Source organism: Elgaria multicarinata, chromosome 3, assembly GCF_023053635.1.
Source record: "Elgaria multicarinata webbii isolate HBS135686 ecotype San Diego chromosome 3, rElgMul1.1.pri, whole genome shotgun sequence".
Taxonomy (NCBI): domain Eukaryota; kingdom Metazoa; phylum Chordata; class Lepidosauria; order Squamata; family Anguidae; genus Elgaria; species Elgaria multicarinata.
In genome coordinates this window covers 6,617,728-6,623,117 of record NC_086173.1, presented here as the reverse complement: position 1 = coordinate 6,623,117, position 5,390 = coordinate 6,617,728, and positions in this window count along the sequence as shown.

The window sequence follows — 5,390 nt, the reverse complement described above, 5'->3', positions numbered from 1 at the left end:
ATTTAGCCCAGTATTGTCGACACAGACTGGCAGCAGCTCTCTAAGGTTTCAGGCAGGATTCTTTCCTAGCCCTACCTGGAGATGCTGGGGATCAAACTGGGACTTTCTCCGTGCAAAGAGCTGCTCTATCACACTGAGTTACAGCCCCTCTTGACCAAGTGGGCGCCAGCCCACGAAAGCTTATTCGGTAATGTATACTTGTTTGTCTTTAAGGTGCAACTAAATTGACCATTGTTACACAGCAGTTTGGAAGAGATGATTCATTGTCCCCACCCAGCCCCCTTAAGACCATATATGTATTTATGGAGATTTACTTTTCTTTCTTTCTTTCTAAGTGACATGCATTTTCATGCAAATGTTAGATTGTCTGCCAGGTTAGATTTCTTGGCAGGATCTCCTTTATCTACAATTGGCCACCTAACACAGCCCTCAAAGTGATCAAACAGAGTGTTAATAAGTCAAAAGTCCCGCTAGCTGTGAAAAGATCAATGCAGCATAGAACTAGAAAAACATGGGCGGGTGGATATTTTGTGCCTGTTGCCATGCTGTCTCCACACACCCACCCACACCCTGTATCTTGAATAGCCTCCATGTTCACTGTCTAGCCAATCTATGTACCTTACCACACTCGCTGTAGAATAAATTTCCCTTGACCCAGAAAGCCTGTGAGGTTTCTTAGGCTGGGAGCTAGGGAACAGTCCAAGGTCACACAGGGGCTGTCTATACTTGTTAAAAGCCCTGCAGTGGCTGCGCAGTGGTGCTATGTCAGTTATACGACGCAACAGCCACCTCAAAGCCACCACAGGGCGTTGCTGCTAAGTTCCGCATTTAAAAAGTCAGGGACTTACCCTGATTTTTTAGGCTGGAGTGATGAAAACATGGCCCTTCCACTGTCTAACTTCACTCCATCGTTGAGGCGGAGGCGTTCCTGGGCAGAAGGTGACCCCTGATTGGTTGCTGGAAAGCCCACACTGCCTTCTGCACGAGGATTAGCTGTTGTGCTCCCCACCCCAGCAGCAAAAGTGCAGGGTTTTTGCAAAAGCAGCAGCAATCTGGTGCGGCCAAGGCAGCCCCCAAGGGAGCTTCACGGCTGAATGGTAATTTTAACCCGGGGCTGGCCTGATACTCTAAGCCAGTGGTGTAAAAGCTTTTTCAGCTCAAGGGCCGAATTCCATTCCAGAAAAGCTCTTGGGCTGAATTCCAAAGGGGTGTGTGTGTGCAAACGGACATACATATTTTACCTTAAAGCTTTTACTGCTAGTAACTAAGTCTTAGGAGAGGCATTTGAACTTTTTAGAATGGGGGGAAACTGCACAAAAACTGGAAAACCACCAAACATTTGGTGGCTGGGGGAAAAGAGCTGGGGGGTCTGCTGTTTGGGGAACCCCAGAGAGTTAGATTGACCCCTGGGCCTGAGTTGCTGCACCCCTGCTCTAAGCACTGCACCAGGCTTCCCTTCTCCATCCCACCCTCACCCCCATTTTGTTGTACTTTGGTCAAATCTGCTGCAGTTTTTAAAGTGGGAGGAAAAGCCTGTTTTTATAAGAAACTGACGACAGGCAATGATGGAGTCAATGAATATCTCAGTCAGCCCCTGCAAGCATGGGATTGCTAACTGGCTAGCACAAGAGTGTGATTGCTAGCTGGCTAGCACAAGTGTGTGATTGCTAACTGGCTAGCACAAGTGTGTGATTGCTAACTGACTAGCAGCCCCCACCGACAGCAGCTTGGACTAGTCAATCAGCAACCACATACATGGATGGTTTTGAGACACCCCTGCCTCATCTGCTGTCTCCTAATGGTTACTGATAAGAGGGTGCTTTCCTCTTTCCCTTCGGTTGTCCCACAGTATGAACCAGCAATTCCTGCCAGTGAGCTGCTTCCCACTGTGCACCTAGCCCAGCACACCAACAGTGGCTTGCCAGACGCCCCAAGGAGGCTCACAGGCAGAGAAGGATCATGGTGAGAGGCCATCCTCAGAGGTTTATCTGTATCGCCCAGTGATCTTATGCATATCGCCTCTGATCATGCCTGCTCCATTCCTATCTGACATCAGTTATTGACGAATCTATTTTCCATGGGTTGAACTCGTCCTTCCAAAAAGCCATAGGTTAGTTGTTATCACAACATCCTGTGGCAATGAATTCCATAAGTTAATGACATATTGTGCGAAAGCATAACTTCCTTTGCTCTGTCCTGACCCCTGCTGAGAGCCATTGTGGTGCAGCCGTGGAGAGTGGGACGGACTTGGACCACGGGGAACGTGGGTTGAAACGTCTGCTGAAGCTCATTGCCTGTCCTTGGGCAATGCTCTATCGACAAGCTGCTTCGCAGGCGGATTGTGAGGATCGAATGGGAGAGCTTGACAGGCTTGGAGAAGGAGGGCAGGATGCAAGCCTGATACATAAATAAAATACTGCTAAGAATTTCAGTCAGATGATCCCAAGTTCCAGTCTTCTGGGGGGGAAATGCTTTCTCTCCTTCCACACGATTAACAGCATTCATGTATTGTACACCTCAGGACATAACTAGGAGGGACATGAGAGATCCTAAGTGTGTGTTTTATATTTAATTTTATTTTGCTTAAATACAGCCATGTGGGCCCCTGATGTAAATCAAGGTCATAGTGTTGGGCTGTGTGTTAATCCCTCCCCTCTGTCATTTCCCTGATCTAACACACACACACACCCAAAAAAGATTCTATTAGCACAGACAATTTTTTACCTTCTGCATTAGCAAGGGACTGCATAGGTCAGGGGTACAAAACCTTAGACCCAGGAGCCTAAACCGCCCCACATGGTCCGAGTTTGGGCTTCCCCTGATCATTTGGCATTTTTCCTGGTAATTGTGCAGGATTTTCCCCATCCTAAAAAGTCGAAATGCCTCTCCTAAAGTTATTATTATTATTATTTATTATTATTTATTTATATAGCACCATCAATGTACATGGTGCTGTACAGAGTAAAACAGTAAATAGCAAGACCCTGCCGCATAGGCTTACAATCTAATAAAATCATAGTAAAGCAATGAGGAGGGGAAGAGAATGCAAACAAGCACTGGGTAGGGTAAACAGGCACAGGGTAGGGTAGAACTAACAGTATAAAGTCCAAGCAACATCAAGTTTTAAAGGCTTTAGGGAAAAGAAAAGTTTTTAGCTGAGCTTTAAAAGCTGCGGTTGAACTTGTAGTTCTCAAGTGTTCTGGAAGAGCGTTCCAGGCGTAAGGGGCAGCAGAGGAAAATGGACGAAGCCGAGCAAGGGATGTAGAGACCCTTGGGCAGGCGAGAAACATGGCATCAGAGGAGCGAAGAGCACGAGCGGGGCAATAGTGTGAGATGAGAGAGGAGAGATAGGAAGGAGCTAGACCATGAAAAGCTTTGTAGGTCGACAGGAGAAGTTGATATTGGATTCTGAAGTGAATTGGAAGCCAATGAAGAGATTTCAGAAGTGGAGGAACATGGTCAGAGCGGCGAGCCAGGAAGATGATCTTTGCGGCAGAGTGGTGAACAGAAACCAATGGACTGATGTGAGAAGAAGGAAGGCCAGAGAGAAGAAGGTTGCAGTAGTCCAACCGCGAGATAACCAGCGCATGAACAAGCGTCTTGGCGGAAGAGACAGACAGAGATGGTCGAATCCTGGCAATATTATACAGGAAAAAACGACAGGATTTAGCTACTGCCTCAATATGCGGAATAAAGGAGAGCGAGGAGTCAAATATGAAGCCAAGACTGCGAGCTTCCTTGACTGGAGTAAGCGTGACATCGTTGACAGTGAGAGAGAATGAAAGATGAGGAGAAGGTTTAGGCGGAAAAACGAGCAATTCAGTCTTTGCCATATTTAGTTTAGTTATATTTAGCTTAGCTGTTGGCAGTAAGAGCTTGAAGCGCAAATATGCTGGCCTTTTGGCCCCACCCCTTTTGTTTTGGGCCCCACCCACCACTGGAATGTGCCCCCCCCCCCGAGCTTCTCTGAAGGACAATTTGGCCCTCAGTCAGAAAGAAGTTCTGCACCTCTGCCATAGTAGCTTTGAGGGGTGATTTGGATTGGAGCCATGGTGTAGGTGGAAAAGCTTAACCCCACCCCCGTGGAAGTGCCATGTCAACATTGCTCCCTTTGAAAAAATCAGGGTAAATCCCCAATCTTTTCAAAACGCAGCATCGTAGGAAATAATCATTTGATGTGATTATCTCCCAGCCTTCTTCGAGGTCGGGGGAAACCTAACACGCCCCCACCCCCCGACATTTCCTTGTTTGACATTTCCACGGTGTCTGCGAACCTGCACTTGTGTCATCTAACTGTTGCGGTGAAGATCCACAGCCGCTGTTGGTCTTTCCCCATGTATAGACAGCCCCCCAGAGGAGATTCTCCATGCATATGTCTACCACTGCTAGAAATGTATAATCTTGGCGTGGTTTCCCTACCAGTGGCCACAGGAGTGCGATATGTGGTTATCGAAAATAATTTAATACACTGTAGCAAATCAGATAAGATGCCCACGGTCTAAAGACAGAAACTGTCCTGAGCAGGACTGCACAGTTAGCGATCCACCAAGCTGAATGCACGTAGAGTGGCTTGCTAGGTTTGTGAGGTATAAGCCCTGCTTTTGCAAGTCAAGGCAGGAGGCAAGACCAGGAGAACTTATCAAGCCCCTTGCTGCCTGCCACCCACAGCTCATGGGCTGCATTCATCTTGATGTGTCACAGGGTGTTGAATGTTGTTTATATCCACCGATGAGAAGAGCTGTGGCACAGCGGTAGAGCCCCTGTGTCGCATGCGTAAAGCCCCAAGCTCAACACCCCGCATCTCCAGGCAGAGCTGAGAACGAATCCTTCCTGAAACCCTGGGGATCCACCACCTGTCCGTGCCAACAGTACCAAAGGTAAGGCAGGTTCCTATGTACCTAAGCTCAAAATGTGACATCAAGATTTGGCATCTTTTGGGGTACTCGTTGATTTGATTTATGTTGCGGGGGTATAACGTTTACAGTGGCCCCTTTGTTTGTTTTTCCCTATGTTGAAGCAGCCCAAAAATAAAAATAAAACCCGAGTCTTTCATAACAGGGGAGCCAAGGAAAATGCAAGGAGAACAAGGGGACCACTTAATAGATTGTTCTAACTAGGGAAATATCTGGTAATCAGGGTCAGTGACAAGGTGTCTAGAGGCTAGAGAGCTGACTCAGAGGGCACGGTGAGGCATGGGGGGGGGACTGGTGGCCTGCGTTTGACCCTTAGCACCCTGAGCTTCCTCCCTCTTCCTGCCCAGACCCCAGAGGGAGGAGAAACCCAGCCACCCAAGCCTTGCGATTGGCCAGGAAAATCGAGCCCAGTCAGGAATAAAAGGTGACAGAGAATGAGCATCCTGCCTGTCTCGCTGCCTGCCTGCAGCTGTCAGT